Here is an 18,447-nt window from a genome sequence, read left to right as displayed (position 1 = left end):
AAAAATATTGTGGGAAGCATCTGAGTTGCCCCAATGCACCCTGAACCAATTACCCTTAAAGCAGTTCTTGAAAGCCATCCCATGAGTTTATTTTCAAGATCATTTGACAGCCTTTACAAAAATAGACATCACCTCTCTGTACCTATCTTGCCCTAATATAAAGTTCCTCAACACAGATACTCCTCCGAGATTCTCCATTCCAGAACTTTTCTTGTTATTTTCCTTTCCAACTCATAGATCAAAACTTACCCATCTTGTGTCTCCTTCCCTTGACGTTACTATTCTAGGCTAGATAAACTGATTCCCACTCTAGTGATATCAAAAAATGACCCTTTGCATGTGTGTCTATTTGATCAGGAAAATTAAAAGCCTTAAATCAAAGGAAGGACTATTGGTGGAAAGCACCTAGTCTACATTTAGTTTTCTTCAAATTACAATTCAATATTTCCAGCAATAAGGGGATATGGAGATTAGTATGATCTTAAAGGAAACAGGAGTGTTGTCTGATGAGTAAAGTGAAAGTACATTTGTTCACTGCCTGAAGGCTCCTCTCTGTGAGTCCCTGTCCTGGAATTTCAAGTTGTGAGTGAGAATCTTAGATGAATTTTTGATTATATGTCCATCTCAGGCATTGGGAATTGATGTCTCATGTCCATTAACTCAGTCAATATTCTTTGATGATTGCTTACCTTTCATTAACTCAAACCCATAGAAGGGTAACTCTCTTTACGGAGAATACAAACTAGAATAAGGTACAATCTCCACCCTTAAAGAAAGTATAGTCTATTACTATTGAATATGAAATAAAATGGGATAAATACGTTGCAAGTGATACAAAATGTGATGTGAATTCTGATGCAAGAGAGATGATATCTTGTATTTGTGCCATAGGATCATATTTCTTGTTCTTAAATGGGTATCAAGGATAGGAAGATTTTGTCCTTGATTCAAAAATTTTTTCTTATTTGAGGAGATTGAGTAGAGGTAAGACTGAAATGTAGAATTATTTATAGGAGAACATAAGCCAAATTATTATTGATATCCAATGGCAGAGACTGAAGTCTAATTCACAGGGAAGTTATGAGCTCCAGTAGCATGTCTCCCATTGTGTCATTGTGAGAAATTGATGTGGAGAATCATGTCATTGAAGATACATTTATTTTAGCCAATATTAATTTTTCCTTGATACCACAGACATTTGTTGAGTGGATTGTGTACCAAAGTGTGGAAGAGATATGGAGTAGAATCAGACCAGGGTACAGGTGAGAGTGACTGAAAGCATTTCATGAAAGGGACATTTTGTCTCAGGCACCTGGATTGAAGCAAGTGAGTTTTCCTGAGTAGGGGAAAGCTATGGGTATAGAAACCAGCAAATGAAGGAGAGAAGATGGTAGACTGGTTGACATGGCCAACAAAGACTGTTCCTGACAAAGAATAGAGAGATGTGTTCTCACCTCAGCCACAGGTTGGCTGTCAACGGGAAGGTCATGATGTCATTGTGGAGACTCATGTCCCAGGGCTAGGTGGGGATAATGGAAAATCTCCCTGGGGCCACCGCTCAAACCAAGCCCTTTATTTACAGGTAGAAATGAAAGTCCAGTGTTGCCAGATCTGAATTTTCAAGAAAAACTTAAAAATCGCTATTTTTATTCGGACTCTCAAGTTTTAAATGTCAGCCACTAATTCAAATATCCAATCCTTCCCTACAGGTAAATTAAAGACAAGAGGAAGAGAAGAGTCTACCTCAATCCTCCTTCGTGACCTTAGAGAACTCTAATTTAATTTGGTTTTATCTAAATGTATTTATTTTTTGAGCTGGCAATATAAAATGATTGTGAGAAATCTCTGTTGCTGTTGCGGAGAACATAAACAAAATTCTTATTTTTCTACTTTGAGAAATGTCAAGTTATTTGGTCTATTTCATCACTAATTACCTTTAAGAGGAAGACAAATTAACATTAGAAATATAAACTGCCAAACGGTGTACACAAAATACATTTGTAGTTTTGATTCTGCCATGGTTCTGAATTTTTGTTTTTTTTTCCAATCTTGGATATATGTATGCTCAATATTTATCTCTATTACATCATCTGTGGTAAAACACATTCCACTGTCTTATTTTTCCCTGTTAGGCGAAACCGGAAGAATACTGCTAACAAAATTACAAGCCCAGAATCTTCATGAGTCATATACTCAAACCCTACTGTTGACACAGACTCTATAAACGGAGAATATCACAGTTGAAGCTCATACCAAAAAACAGAGTAGCAGCTGATTCTGTTCAGTAGCAGGACATGATGGAATTGAAATTCGGCTTTATTTCAGCTAAGCATCCATGCTCCTAGATGTCTGGGACTCTGCAAGTGCAACCTTTGCACTGACCAATGTCAAACACATCCTTCTTTGATACTATGAAAGCTCGCATCTTTTCCGGTCATTACTGTTTTTCAGGAATTAATTGATTGTTAGTGTTTAACCGGAAAAGCCAGAGAGAGAGAGAGAGAGCAGGTGCCTCTACCTGGCTATCATAGAGGCAGTAATAATCATAATGATGACTTGCTGTATTAAGATATGTGCCACCAAGTACCCATTTCAGCCCAACCAGATTGCAAATAACATCCCTCTTCTTCAATCACCCTATTAATTTGGAAATGCTTAGATTTAAAATTCAGCATAGGAAACTACAGATTCTACCAATTAGAATAAGCCAGACTTGTCCTATTAACACTGCCACTGTGCTGTTTGCTTCAACAGATAATGATAATTTAACTTTGAAATAACCTTGTCATTGTAAAAAGAATTAAAATTATAACTCTTCCACAATCCTGGTGTGCAGCTTTCTACAGACTGTGGTGTGCCGAATTTCAAGTAATATTCCTCTGTCGCCCCATATCCCCAGGTCCTGGATAAAAATGAAATGTGCATTTCATAAGAAGATCCCAGTGAGCAGTAATAAGAAAAAGTATTCAATCATAGTCAATTGGTTAAAGCTTTGGGGATGGGCTAGAGCCACCATCTTCTTTTTTCATAAGGACCCGAATAAAAAAAAAATAAACTAAAATATATCTCAACCTCCCACCAGATCCAGCTGGCTAGGGAAATAGATGGAGTTATATCGGTAGTAATATGAAGATAATTTCCAAAGGATTATTTTAGAATTAGTGGAGGCATCATCAATCACCTCAGGTCTAATAAACAAAAATTCTAGTCAATGTAATATAAGTTATTTTAAGCATAACCTGAGGTCATATCAAAATATATACCTGATGCCATTGTCTCCCCTGCAAATAAAGGGAGAGAAGAAGTGTATTTTTTTTTCCTTTTAATGTATGAAAAACCCAGCAACACTGAGCTTTCGCAGTATCAGGATTTCTGTTTTCAAAGTTGTCAATAAAATTGAAAACAGAAATTGCTCTAACGATATTTTGAGTTCTTAAAAAAAACTGAGAGAAATATATAACTATATATTCATATATTTCTAAGTTTCTTAGGCCTTCGAATTTGCTTTTTTTTTTATTTGGAAGGGGAAAGCATTTTGTTCATAAGAAGTTATATTATGCTAGATAGCTGTAAATAAGTCACTCTTCAAAAACAATAAATAATCCCCAAGTTGGCCAAATGTATTTTCACATCGGCTTTTGTCTGCACAAAAGTGAAATCTCTTCCAAAATTCTGAAATCTAGGAAGCAAAACTCAGACTGCCCAAGCAGAAGTGTTTTTGTGAAAATCCAGAATAAAGCTTTCTTTTTACCTACCAGGAAACCTTTGGTACAGCCAATATTAGAGCTTGCGTATTAAGCCACTCCAAAAACAGTTGGGAACTTTCATTCATTCTGATTCACTGCAAAAGGAATTTCACTCTGTCTCAGCTCATTATGAGCAGATGCTACTGAATATACTGAGAAAAAAAAAAAATCAGTGGCACCAGGAAAGTCCAACATTAATAAAGAAAAAATGCTTAAAACAATAGTTGTTTAGAGATACCTCGATGGATCCCCCTGCTCCGGAACCTTCTCCTGGGTTGTGAACAATCGAAGATTTATTCGAGCTCTCTGCACACTGGGAAATGAAGACCCAGAAGCTCATTATCATGTCTATTAAAAAGCAGAAACTGGGGTACATCTAAGAAAAGATGTATTACTTTTTAAACCGCACTGCAAACTGCAGACCAATAGGGACTTGAACTATATAAAAATACTCTCAGTAGTAGGGGAGTGGGAAGGGGTTGGGGCAGAGATTCACTCCCCCAAACAGCAGGAAAATACCATGCCCTGAAGTTCCATTGTTGTCATGGCTTTGGCAAAAATGGCTCTATTGGATTTTCCTGAAAAGGGATTTTTGAAGTCAGACTTTTGTTTTTGTCAGGGGAGGAGATACAGCAACTCAAGTAACTTCGGGAGCTATGCTCTAGAGGAGGTGAGGGAGGGTGTGATTATCAGTGACCAGTTAAATTCTAGTTAACCCCAATTATAAACCTTCACCTTTGCTAATTGGATGAATTTGTCAGCAGGCAATATACTTATAAAGTATAGTGGAGCCAACTTTGGGCCACTCGATTATGAGATAAAAATCATTATGGTTGGCATGGCTCATTTCTTAAGAGTGGATCTATAAGCAATTTCTACAAAGGTAGAACAAAGTTGAATTTTACTGTAAAGTTGGAGGACCCGTTTATTATAGCTATTTTCTAAAAAAAAAAAAAAAAAAAAAAAAAAATGCCCAGTAAGCAAATTCTCTCTCAATTAAAAGCTTTCCAAACTGAGGGTTTAATGAAACCTTAATTAAAGTCAATGGAAAAGTCATGTTCCAAAAAAAAAAAAGTAAAGGTACTCAAATGTGCTCAAATGTGTCCTTTCATTTCTTTCTTGACAGATCCGAGAATACCGTTTCTAACTCTTCCAATTTTTTTTAAAGTGTGTTTTGTCCACAGAGAGAAACAAACCAGAAAAACCTGTTGTTTTGCTACAGTCCTCTCACCCCTCAAAGAAAAGCAGCGTCTACATTCCCTGAAAATGGTAAGAGATGTTCTTCCACTGTTTCCAACAGTTCACAAAGACTGAGAGCAAACTTTGCCAGTACAATTTGTTGGACTCAATTTTAATAACGAAAATATAATTTTAGGTTTCTAATTCTGTGAGAAAAATCTGTGAATGGGTCCAGTCTGCGTAAAATAGAACAACAGTGTCAATCAGGCGTATTTCCCTGTGGTGGAAATAAAATCTTTCAAAGTGTTCCAAGTTGGAGTGAACAGAGAATCTGTTATGCTTGAAAATATGTTAATAAGGCTTAAAAATATTGTGTTTTAGAATTGGCTAAAGGGCAAATAGCTATCGTCAGCATCGTCTGTCTCTTGGGTGAACAAATACCCAAATGCCTAAAGAGACACGAGGCTACTAGTTTGGGGACAAAGTACTTCCAAGTACAAAAGAAATACTGCAGCATTTTCTGCTTTTATCTGTTTCACAAAGGGAAGTACAGGAAATTAGATATTCAATAGATATTCTGAGGGAATATAGATTATATTTAACAAGCCACCCTGTATCTTTTTTTCTTTTGTAACAAGGGTGCTAAGAATAGTACTTCCAGAATCTTCCCCTTTATAAACAAAGCAATTTATAGGAAGGAGACAGTAAAAATTATGGGATTATGGAAATTAATGAGCTTTCTGTGTGTGCATGTGTGTGTGCATGTGTGTGTGTGTGTGTGTGTACACGTGCGCGCACATGCGCGTGTGAGAGAGAGAGAGGGAGAGAGAGAGATTGGGAGAGAGAAAGAGAAGAAATCTACCTAGGGGCAGGGCGTTGAATGTACCTTCTCTATAACCCAATCCAGACCTTGTCATCACCTGTTGACAATAGGGAAGAAAGAAAGCTAAGCATTGGGATCAGGGCACAATAATGTCTGTTGACAATAAATTATCAAATCAATAATCATGTTTAGCCAATCCCTTTGTGTAAAACTGTTATTATGATTCTAGTGCCAGCTGTCTGAAACTTTAATTTAAGTGCTTGCTTGAGGCTACACATTTGGAATGCTAGTTTAGAATGTTTTATAGCCCAAGCAATATGTTTTACTAACCTCAAATACTGTGATGATGGTTTAAATGGTGACTCTAATTTGTACGTGGGGGGCTCCGGGGTGAGTTTTGCTTTCCCAGGGAAGTGTCTGCTGCATCAACAATTCAGACATTACTGGGCTATCTGGAGCAGCTAATCCCAAGGGCCCCTTGGAGCTGCGTCTACCTGCCTGCAGGTAAACACCACAGGTGGTTAACTTCTAGAGTCCCTTCAAGTGGCTGCAAGCTAGAAGTTCTTCGGAAGCAGAAATGATTGGTGAAAAGCACCATGTTGGAGAAGATGTGGTTTAGCGTCCCCTGGTCTGGGCAGTTTGACTTTGTCCCTTCACTATCGGCTTACTCTCTTGACCCTAGACCTTGAATGAGAAGGCAAAGCCAGATCCTGTCCGATTGTCGACGGCACATATTCACCTTCCCTAGTAATAGTCAGCAACATGCTGGCATATTAGGAATATAGAATTCCACTTTCAACATAGTAGCCTCCAAGAGAAGACCATTTATAAGAATTTTTGCAATTGTTCTGATCATGCATCAGTGTTGTGGACCATGAATTTTGGAAGAAGATGGCAATTTAAGATGAGATACAACTTACCGCTTTATACTGGAATATTATTAAGATTATTATTATTTTTTCTCTTATGGAATTTATAAAACACATTATATCTGGTTATCTCAGTATTATAGCAGTACCTTAATCATGATAAAAATTTCAATTTACAGTGGAAGAATCAGACATTTTGAGGGGTTATATAATCAGCTTGGTCATGTACTTCCAAAGACCAGGGTTCGAAGCTGGATGTTCTGAGTCAACCAGTAACAGACGCAACTTGCAGATTTTTGTAATTCTTTCTTGATTCACTGAATCATCAAAAACTCTAACAATCAAAATATCATCAAATTACTTTTGATAGACTGTGCCTTCCATTTATAGACACTAGAACAACCAGCAAATATAAGTTCCAAATTCAATTTCTAAGTTTGCAGGAAAAATGTTCCCAACTGAAGATCCCTTAATAGCTAATAACATCTAATAGTCCTTCTGAGCCCATGATAGATATTTAATAAATCTTGGGGATAACTTGACACTTAAAATACAAACCACATTGTCTCTTTTTCTGCTATAATAACAGTCTAATTTAAGTTCTGGAAATGTTTCCTGAAGTTCTACAGATGAACTCTGCTGGTGGAGACAGGTGGGAAAACATACCAAAGCCGGGGCAAATATCTGAATAAATAGTTCTCTGACAACAGTCTTTGTCAAACTGATTGACTCAGACAATAGCAGTTGACTCATAAATTATTCGAATGTAAGACCTGCACATAGGTACATTGATCATATGTATAGCCAGATATGTTTCTGGAAAAAAATGTGTCCATGTGTAAGTCATGCCCTAGTACAGTTCCTGGCACAGAGGACAGGCATGATATTAAATTTATTAACCAACATCAAAACATTTATTCTCCTGGAACTAGAGAGGCTTACCTCTTGAAGGAATACCAGAGGAAATGTTATATAAAGCACTAACTCTGCTCTCTTCTCAACATATTTGTTTTGTAATTTCCGATGTTTGCATATGCATTTATAGTGAGCTGCTTTTGAAATTATTATGCTGAGAAACAAGTGCTCTACTTGATTGGCATCTGAAATGCAACTTTTCAATTAATTTACATTTTTTACAAAGACAAAGCAGCATTTCTACGATATAGATGATGTTTACAATGTTAGTGATTTTTTTTTTTTTTTTTTTTTTAAGAAACTAGGCAGAAGGGACTTATAGAAAAGGCTCATAAGCATTATCTATGTGAGTAGAATGAATGAGCTGGGTCAGAGTTGTTGATCAACAGATAGCCAAACCAAAAGATGTTTTGATGGACTCTTTCATTGTTGAGAAGGTCAGGCTTGGGTATGCCTTCTATCCTTGAAGTTCAGTGTACAATGATGCCTATGATGAGGAAACCAGACTCAAACTGAGTCAGTTCAGTGAGTGACTGGTTATTTACATCAGGGCTCAGTTTCCACACAATCACACGGACCAGTCATTTGACCACAAAAAGTGGATGTTACACAGTGAAATATTTGAGGGCTGGAATTTTGAGAAGTTGACTTGACTTTATTTCTTGCTGTGTCTAATATTTTATTTTCATGCAATGAAAATGCAATATTTTTAAAATGTTCATTCTGTTTACCATTAAATGGTAAGATAATGAGTGATTTTGTTTTTATTTTTTAAGTATTTACGTATTTTCCATTCATACAATAAAACTTTCTTCTCCTGCAATAATGTCTTTCTACTTGTCTCCACATACAGTCACCAAGTTTTGCCCTCATGTTTCATTTCCAAGTATGTATGCTGGCCCAGATCTTTATGCCAATATTCTGACTATTGCAGAGGTTGCGTGAAAAATTTGGATTCTACTGCTTTTCCTACAATCCTTAAATACCAGTATATTCCTTTTGTCAGTCACTCTTCTGCTCAGTTTTCTGTAGTTCACTTTTTTTTTTCTACCAACCTTTTAAGTAGAGTTCATGCATCCATTTATTTTTTGTTTTTTTTTTTAAGATTTTATTTATTTATTTGATAGAATGAGAGAGAGCAAGCAGGGAAAGTGGCTGACAGAGGGAGAGGGAGAAGGCGGCTCCCCACTGAGCAGGGTGCCTAACATGGGGCTCCATCCCAGGACTCTGGGATCATAACCTGAGTTGAAGGCAGATGCTTAATTGACTGAGCCACCCAGGTGCCCCTCATGCATCTATTTATTTCTTCATTTACCCACTCTTTCAATAAATAGTCTGTAATTACCAACTATAATATCAAAAGAGTAGGCATTGTATAAATGGTAAATAACAAGTTTGTGACTTCAGCCCTCATGAGGCTTAAGATCTAGTTCAGGAGATGGAACACACATGAAAACAGCTTTAGTTAGAATTAGATTGCCTGGGTCCTGGAATCAGATTGCCTGAGGTAGAATCCAGTTTCCACAGTTCATTAGCTTAATCTTTGGGCCAGTTACTTAATGCAGTTGTGCCTCAGTTTCCACAGTAATAAAGTCAGCTGAATGATATTACTCGTGTTAAGGGAATATCGTAAGAATTCCATGAGGCAGGACATGTAAAGCCTTAGGGCATCCTGGTTCAGCAAAATCACTCAAAACACATTTCAGTTGGTTGGTTAGGTGAGTAAATAGAATTTAAGAAAATCTAAAACAAATAAAAAAAAAAAGAAAGGAAAGGAAAAAAAAGAAAAGAATAAAAAAGAAAAGAAAAGGAAAAAATTAAAAAAAAAAAAGTAGAGAGAAGGAAAGAAAGGAGGGAGTTGAGACTTTTCAAAGCTCCAAGAGGGAAGGAACCCTTTCCACAGGTGGGTGCTTACAGGGATCCCCAAAGTGGTATTAGAGCTGTGGCTGGAGGGAGCAGCTGGAATGTGACTGTTAGGTGAAGGTGTGCAAGGTCTGGACTGGGCCAGTGTAATTTCCTGAGGAATTCCCTTCACTCATTATGCCTGCTCACTTCCATGTGACTGTCCTCACACTACTTCCTATGGTTCCCCTTCCTCTGACTCAGGCTGAGTGCTCTAGGGAAGCCTTCACTGAGCAGGAAATATTCAGATACTGTGAGAGTGATTACATGCTACCTGCTCTGCCTTTACTGACCTCCTTATGTTATTACGTTGCACAGAAGGAACATGCCTATGAAATTTGCCCTTGACTCTAAGTTACTTGACCTCAAGTCCCCAGTCTTTGCAGATCTAGCACCTACTGAACCGGCTGACACAACACAGACACTCAAAACATGCATGAAGTTCTAAAGACCATCACTGGTAATTCTGGATATCCTAAAGAAATGGTGGAATGGAAGGCGCATAACCTGGTTTATTGTGTCTGATTGCTAATATAGTTCAGCGCTTCACCGGGCCAACTTCATTCACCTTGGAGCGAGAATGAATCTCTGAATTGCAACGTGAACTCCTTTAAAACTTCAAGAGAAAAACATTTACCATCAGTGGTTGGGATTTCTTATGGTTTTTCATCTGGGGGTGTTATCAAATTCTAACATCAGGAAATTTCTCCTACTGGAAGAACATTCCAAATTTTACCAAATTCAACTGGCCTTGAATACGACTCTAAACATGGGGGCAGACGGCAGGTTTTTGGGAACCTTCTTCTCTAGGCAAAGAAAATAATACACAATGACAATAATAATGTTATTAATATTATTAATAATAATAATGACAGTAAATGTCACAATGAATAAGGGTGCAAAGGCCACATGTGAACGGTTCTTCCCCCACTTCTTTATGTTAGATACTAGAGAAGCAAAAAAACTATTTTTTTAAAAAGAATTTTCACTCAGAAATACACACACACACACACACACACACACCTCAAAAGGATAAAAGATTATTTTGGAATAAAAAAAATGCTATCTCCATTATATTTTAGAATCAAATAAAGTTCAAGTACATTTTTCAAACTTACCTTACTTTCATAGAATGCATTAAAAAGTCACTTAATGCCTCTCAGACAGAGTCAGAAATTGCATTCCTGTAACTGAGGTCAAAATCTCATTGAAGAGTTGTGATTTTTGGATTGATTTGTATCATTTCTTTATTCACTTCTTCTTCATTTATTTCTTTTCTTCCTTGACCCAGAGAAGAGGCCACCAACTAACAAAAGCCCCAATGCCATCGAAACTCTGGACGAATAATACTGACCCACATTAGCAAGTTGAGAGCCCTATCTTATTCTACACTGTAGAGTACAAAATTATAGAATAAAAAATAAAGAGGTTATCAGTCACACAATTTGTCTTCTCTGGCAATGCAGATTAAATGGTTATAACTTCACCAGACTCCAATCTACTTGACATCTGTCAAAAGGCTGGGGTCATCTCTCTTCCATTAGCAAGGGTCTCCATTTCAACAATCCCCACCATACCCATATTCATGTCAGATACAATTGTCTACTTCTTGTCAATCTACCCTGTTAATGGGATCAACAAGTGCTGAAACCAGGCATCTTTCTCTCCCGCAGGTTGTAAAGAGAAAATGCTGGATCTTTTCAGGGACAGAAGAGCAAAAAGTAAAAGGGAAAGATAGCTTCTGGACTCCTTGTCATCTAATGTTCTTTTATTTATTTCCCAATGCTGAAGTTTCCCATTACACCAACCTATAAGATGCAGGATTTGCTTTGTGACTAGAAATGCTGCCAGTGACCCAACTCCAAAGTCTCCATTTGTGGGCATGATCTATTCCCTCCCAAATCACTGTGGTAGACAGTGAAGCTTTCAAATGTGCCAATTGAAACCAGGCACTGCAGAAACATAATTTGTCTTTGGAAATGCCTCTAGTTTCAGTGCTAAGAAGTATCCAATTATAGTATACTTGACCCATCATCCTAGCCTCAGTCACTAAGCAGATCTGCAGACTCAAAACATGTTTGTGGTGAATCCCCAAATATTGTGTCTCCAAAATGTTTTGGAGAAGGGATGAAAATGCAGGTTCTTAATCCATACTCCTGACCTCTTCAAATTGTTACTGATTGCGATCAATCCTGGATTCTTTCAGAGGAGACAGGAGTCGGCCATTTACATGAACCAATCGTCCCATCCCTTGGTATCTGGGAGCAAACTCACGAGTTTATTTTAGATTATCTAAATTGCAATTTTGAATCTCAGAATCTTGTTAGATAGCTACAAATTCAATAGCAAATTCAACACAAACTCAACATGGCAAAGGGGATGGTTAGACTAGGAAAACCACATGTTGAGGATACATTTGGAGACAAAAGGTCAACCTTTAACCAGCAGAGCCCTGTGAGTACCTCTAACCCAGATGATAACTCACTCAATCATGCTTGCACCTTTTATGAAATTTTTTAAACATAAAAATTAAGTTCAAGTAGCTGAAGAACCCTTCTCTAAGCAGTCCAGGGATCAACTGTTCAATTTAAGCACCATATAGGGTTCATGAGTTTGTTTCTATAGTCATTCCTATGTGTTTGTACTTGCATTTCTATCTTTAATCCATAGAATCAGTGGTAAGAAATGAATAAAACCTATCAGTGGAAGCAAAAACAACATGGCCAAGGAATGTAATGTTTTTGCCCCATTGGCCTAGGAGAGTGATCCTGATATTGACATGATATATATTAAATACTATGTTTATTTATTATGTAATGTCAAATATGATACACAGATTTATTATGCATATGAATCTATGATATATGTACATATACCATGCTATATATATAATATGCTATGTACATGTCTATACAATATACAAGTACTATACTATATACATGTACCATACTACATACATGCACTGTAATATACATGTGCATTATAATATATACATGCTCTGTACTAGAAGCATGCCCTACACTAGAGGCATGTACTATACTAGATGTGTGTGCTATACTGTATATATATATGCTGTATATTCCTAACAACATATATATTTGTTTCATATGCTATGTATCACTTTTTAAAAGTATATGTTAACAAAAAGAAAATAAGTATATGTTAACAGTATATATTTAATAAAATTTAATATACATTTAATAAAGCATAAATATACATGCTGCATAATCTAGATTTAATAAAATAAGTATCTTCAGTTAAGCATACTCCAGACACACAATGGCTGTCTGACATTGGGTAAAGGTTTATTTTGGCTATGGACTGCTCAGTGTTTTGAGAGGTCCATTTCCCTAAGCCAAGATCCCGACCACCCCCCACCAATGTCCCTCAGTCCAAACACACACACTCTCTTTTTAAAATTGTTCTGCCATTTTTGTAAGATTGAGTTTGTGAACTGCCAAATTTACTGAGTCATGCCCCCTTCTCACTCCTCTGAAGTTTGTGCCAAGTTCTGTTTCTGAGGCAAAGCAGAAATAAACACCTTTCACTAGTACTTCACTCTTGTGGTAAAATATGAGGGCATCCTCTCTCAGTATCTGCAGAGCAGATTCTGAAAACATCCCTTTCTGGATTTTCTGCTTTTCTCATTCTATTTTCTCCCAGAATCTGTTTGCAAAACATTTTATGGAATTGGCAAGTTATTTGCGCTGCTTTTGCATTGCAGTCTGACTAATTCAATTGCAATTATTTGTAAACTGCCGCCATAACTCTTCCTTGGCTAATGTCTGCAAACTGTTTACTAAACAATAAACTTAATCATGCATTCATTGTTGCAAATGTCTCCAAATGGCTTCAGAGTAGAGCTGACTTGACATTTTTGCCTATTTGCAAAGCCATGAAGGATGTTTTCTGAATAACAGTAAGTTCTATGACATTTAGTTATTCTATTTCCTACATCTCTTCTGATCTATTGCAGATGGAGATGACCTCTTTTATGGGTCAGCCAATGGGCTGTGCTAACAGTGGTCAATCCAAAGCAAATGGAGCTGGGGGTAAGGCGTTGGTAGCAGACACACTATGACAGCGTGGTTTGGGCAATGGTCAGGTTTTATAAATATTACCTGAGTATCACCTAGCATATTAGCCAAGTTACTATTATATTTAGGATGCTGTCTGAGACTTCTTGAGGGGTACACGTTGTAAAGACAGTGGCTCTGCGCATGGAGAATCTGACAGGATGTGAGGTTGAGAGGAAGAGGAAAGATCAGATCAACATCTCAAAAAACCTAGTGATCTAACAGACTCATGGTGTTGCTACCAACAGTGGACAAGTCAAGATGAGGAACTGATCTGGGGAGAATGATGAAAAAGATGGCTCAAAATATCCTGGTTTGACCCAGAAACTACATATTTGGCAGAAGAATGTATAAAAAATGTCTAGTGGGTAGTTTGGAATGGAGAGTGACAAAGCAGGAAATGTCTGGCTATAGACTCTGGCATGGGGACATTGGCCATAAGAGTGTGGCTGACTCTGGGGAAAGGTAAGGGCAGACTTTTGTGGGAAGGGTACTTTTTTCATTCAGTAGGAAGATAGAAACTTAATGAAAACCTTAAACAAAGATGGAAAGAGGACCTAGTTGTAACATGGTCATAGAAATGAGGGAGCACTTCAAGAAGTCTGGGGTGTGGAATGTCTGTGGCAGAAATGTTGCGGACAATGAGGAAAGCATACTGAATCAGATATGGAGAAGAGACAGAATTTTTCACCAAAAATGCTGGGAGCTAGTATGAAGGGCATCAATGAAGTCCTTTGGATACTAGGAGCCTCCCACCCACTGAGAAGTTTAGCTGTGGAAAAGGAGGGAGGCTTAATAGGTAGCCAGTAACATATCTTCAGTTTGCTCATTCTTGCCCTCTTCACAATTCTGCTTCAAACCATTAGAACATCCTTCATTATCCCCTTTCTGCTTGTGAAGTTGCCCACCACATTAATGGGAAAAACAGAAGCAATCAGAGGACAATTCCCACATGTTTTATCCTGTGTCTTTGCCCATGGACTCAATCTCCTTCTTCTCCTAATACTATGAATAATTGGTCTAAACACTTTGGTCAAGCCAACCTCTTGGTCACTATATGCCATCCCTTCCTTTCTACTCCAGAATGTTTCTCCAGCAATTTCCTCCTCTCCTGCACTGCCCATGTCACCTACTTTGCACAGGAAGTCTGATTTATCACACCGGAAAAACACCCTCCCATGACTCCACATGGGTCCACAGGTCTTACTCCATTTCTCTGCTTCTACTCACTGCCTCTAATTTGCCTTTTCCTCCTCTCCCTTGACTTTAGTGAAATCAACATCTCACAGCTCACCTCTTCATTGAAACAGCTCTTATCAAGGGCAATAGTGACCCTCACTTGGCTAAATTCATGAGACAGTTTGTGGTTCTCATTCGATTACTCCCTTCTCTCAAAATTTGCACTGCTTTTGGGTTCCAGAACACCATTTTCTTTTGGTTCTCTTCCCACATCACTGGGCACTACTTCCATTTTGTTTTTTGGTACTTCCTCACCCTCCTGACTTAGAAACATTAGAACACTCCAGTGACTGTTCTTTCCACTTCTTCTCCATCTCCATCTACACTGGAGGATGGAATCCTACATGATTCTATCCTGCCTTTGGCTTTGAGTATCACCTAAATACTGATGACTCCAAAATCATATCTCCAAACTGGATGTCTACCATCAACCCCCGGTCCTATGTATCTCCTTGTCATATTCAGTTAACTATTCAAATGGTGTCTCAAACTCAACATTCATAGAACCAAATTCACAAATCCCCACTAACCACCAGTCTCCCAAGCCTGCTTCTTCTCCAGTCTTTCCTTAGCAAATAGCAACTTCATCCTTCCAGTTGAAAACAATGCAGATATTCATCTCCTTTCTTGTTCTCATATCTCTAGAGCTGTTCATCAGCACATGCTGTCAATTTTCTCAGATGTATGTAGCATCTCACTTCTTGCCACATCATTGCTACCATCTTGTTCCAAGGCATTACCATTTCTTGCCTTGACTATTACAGTCAGTTTCTACCTGGTCTTTCTGTTTCCATACCTGCCTATCCAAAATCTCTTCTCAATGGAAAAGCCAGAGTTTTTCTTTGTAAATATTGTTTGTACCAGCCTTCTGCTCAGAGGCCTCTAGTGGTTTTCCAGACCTCACCAAAAGTAGGAGCCGAATTCTTTTTAATGACTTTGAGACCAACCTTGATCTGGGCCCTGGTCGCTCTTTGCCTTCATTGTCTCCTTTGCTTCCTTCAATTCACTCTACACCAGCTACACAAGCCTCTCACCTGTTCCTTTAACAAAGAAAATATCTCACGAACTTTGCATGTTCTGTTTCACTTGGCTGCTACATTCTTTCCCTTACCCTGCTTCATTGCTTTCAAAATCATCTGACCTACCATATTTACTTGCTCATATGTTTATGGCTTTCACTCAACTGCATGTAGGAACTCTGAAAAATGGAACTTTATCTTCATCATCATCTTCATCACTGTCCTCTATTGCCACCACTTAGAAAAGCACCCAGCACATGGTTCATATGCAATAAATACTTGAATAAGTAAAATTCCACTGAATGCAAAGTCAATGGTACTTAGTGCGCTACTTAAAGCATCATATTGGTTCAATAAACATCTATTGAATGAATGAATGAATCTGTTTCCAGGACTGGGGAGGCATGGACTCACTCACAGGCAGAAAGCAAGAGCCAGTTGGGGAAACATAGATATTATGAAGTAGTTAATTGAATAACATGTAAATATACTATCACCAAGTACGTCCTGGAACTAGGCACGCCAGGATGTTTCATATCATCTGCAACATGATGGGATGTTGATGGGGTGACCCACCCAGGGTGGGACTGGGTTTCTCAGGACCAGCTGGTGAGAGGGATTCCTACATCAGGGGTTATCAAGAAGCCAAATCCAGGAAATCAATCAAATTTAGAAGATAGATTGGGTCACCAGAACCAAAAATTCAGACTCAGATGTAGGAAGAACTATGGCTGGCATCAGATTCTTGGGAAGGTGGTATTTGAATCAAGCATGGAAGAGACAGGCTGGTTCATAACATTCAAGGAAACAAATCAGCAATACATGCACATTTTTGATACAATGGAGAGAGTATTCTAGGCCTCAAACCCAGGCTCTAGTCTGGCATTAAGATATAGAGAAACACAGAGAGTGACTGTATCACGTGCCCCAGCTTGAAGACCTATTCATTCAGTCCCAGACGGAAGCCTACACCCGACATAACCAATTCCGACCCAGGATGGGTGTCTGACTACCAGAGATAAGGCAGTCAGGAAAAACTGCAAAGCCAGAGTCCTGACTGGCCGGTTCTGCAAAAGCCCCATCTGGGAAACCCATCGTTCCGTTTCCCAAGCCATTCCACTGGAATCAGGGATTTTCCTCTTGTAAAACTGGCCACAAAATACAACTTAGAAAGTGCCCCAAACCGCTCAGCCAGACCCGCCGGCAAGCACAGTTCCTCTCGGCTTTCTAAGAACGTCTACTATATAATGAAAACCATAAACTCCCAGCTTCCACGCGCACGCGCGCTGCTGTTGGACGGGGATCAGCCCTTCCTCCCGCCAGAGCATCCCTCCCCCGCCGCCTTGACAGCGCATCCTCGTCTCCCCGCAGCCGCAGCGGGAAACCGCCCCCTCCGCCTTCCCTGGTCCCCCAAGTCTGGGTGCCAACTTCGGTTCTAAAACTGTTCAAAGTGAATAATCAAAGGTCGTTGAAAATAAGGTGACACTTACTTGAATCAATGTCTTCTTGAAGCTTTTGAAAGGTGCAGCAGGCATAAAATTTAATATTGATTGTTGGGGCACATTCCATTCCCCCTTTCAGAGTCATTTCAGAATGACAAATAATTTGTTTTCATCCGTATGGGGAACGTCAGTCTATCTGCTGGACACACACGAGTCTCCGGCTTTCTTAGAGAAGCTCAGCGGGCTTTTTTCTGGCCACTTCTCTGAGTTGGCTCTCCCCTCCTTAAATTTCTTGGTTCCTGCCGTCCCCTTCTGCTTGCTCCTCTTAGCTCCTGTTCTAATTTCAACTGTCATTTCCCCTGCTCTCCCGAGTGCTCTGAGCTCCTGTTCTAATTTTTCATGTCTTCTCCCAGTGCTGCCCTCCTTTCTGTCTCTCTGACCCTCTCCGTCTCGCCTTCTCTTTTTCTCTGACTCTGACTCTTCCATGTCCCATTGGAGGCTTTGCCTCAGGTTTTACTTCGGCTTCGGTATTCTGCATCCTGCTAAACGCAGCCAATAATAGGATGTCCGATCTGCTCTGCATAAATCCCAGAATCACAAAAATAAAACAGAAATTTTTTCCACATTCTTCGACACCTGCCTTTGCATCTCATCTCCCCTCAATAGTTCCTCCCCCTCCTTCCCTTCCAGCTTTTATTTGCAGTTGGAATAATCTAAGAAAGTGTCTTTTTATATTCCTTGGTTGATAGGAGCAAAATAGAGGGAATTGGTCTGAGAACTCTTATCTCAATATAATTCTGGTCCAACTGGAAAATCCCTCAATACAATTCTGGTCCAAACTAAAAAAGTTTGGACAGATTTCTAGTGAGTATCCAGGTAAGTGTGAACCAAGATTTGCTAGGAACCCATCATTCCTTCCAACAATGCTTAAATGGATAAGGAAGTTAAGGTCATGTCTTCTAAGTGACATATTTCTCAGGGGTTTCTCTCCCCTCTCAGTTGCAGATAGAAACAACGCAGACTTTGTTAATTACACACAGAGTGATTTGCATTATTTGCAAACTGCTTCCCCAAGTGTGTATATGGGCAAACAATCTGGGTAGGAATTTGAACACACTGGTCGGGCCTGGAATGAAAGAAATGTTCAACAAATGTGGTGTTGGGATGTGGAAAGGAATTCCTAGTTGTCTTGAATATCCCGGATCCTTAAGACAGGGATAGTAGGTGATTCTATCTA

General features: G+C 38.8%; 1 long non-coding RNA gene across 2 annotated transcripts in view; it reads right to left on the bottom strand.

The window, feature by feature from the left end:
* Positions 1-17,561, bottom strand: part of LOC131999080 (uncharacterized) — a 286,222-nt gene extending 268,661 nt beyond the window's left edge. Inside the window, exon 1 of one of the 2 annotated variants that reach the window (XR_009399007.1) lies at positions 17,259-17,561. This is a non-coding gene — a long non-coding RNA (uncharacterized LOC131999080). Of the gene's footprint in view, positions 1-3,984; positions 4,057-17,258 lie in introns of those variants that run through there. The other variant, XR_009399008.1, reaches the window with a different exon arrangement.
* Positions 17,562-18,447: the final 886 nt, after the last annotated feature.

The sequence above is a fragment of the Mustela nigripes genome, chromosome 13, assembly GCF_022355385.1.
Source record: "Mustela nigripes isolate SB6536 chromosome 13, MUSNIG.SB6536, whole genome shotgun sequence".
NCBI classification, from domain to species: domain Eukaryota; kingdom Metazoa; phylum Chordata; class Mammalia; order Carnivora; family Mustelidae; genus Mustela; species Mustela nigripes.
Note: the sequence above shows the minus strand (reverse complement) of the source record. Positions and strands in the feature narration are given on the sequence as shown.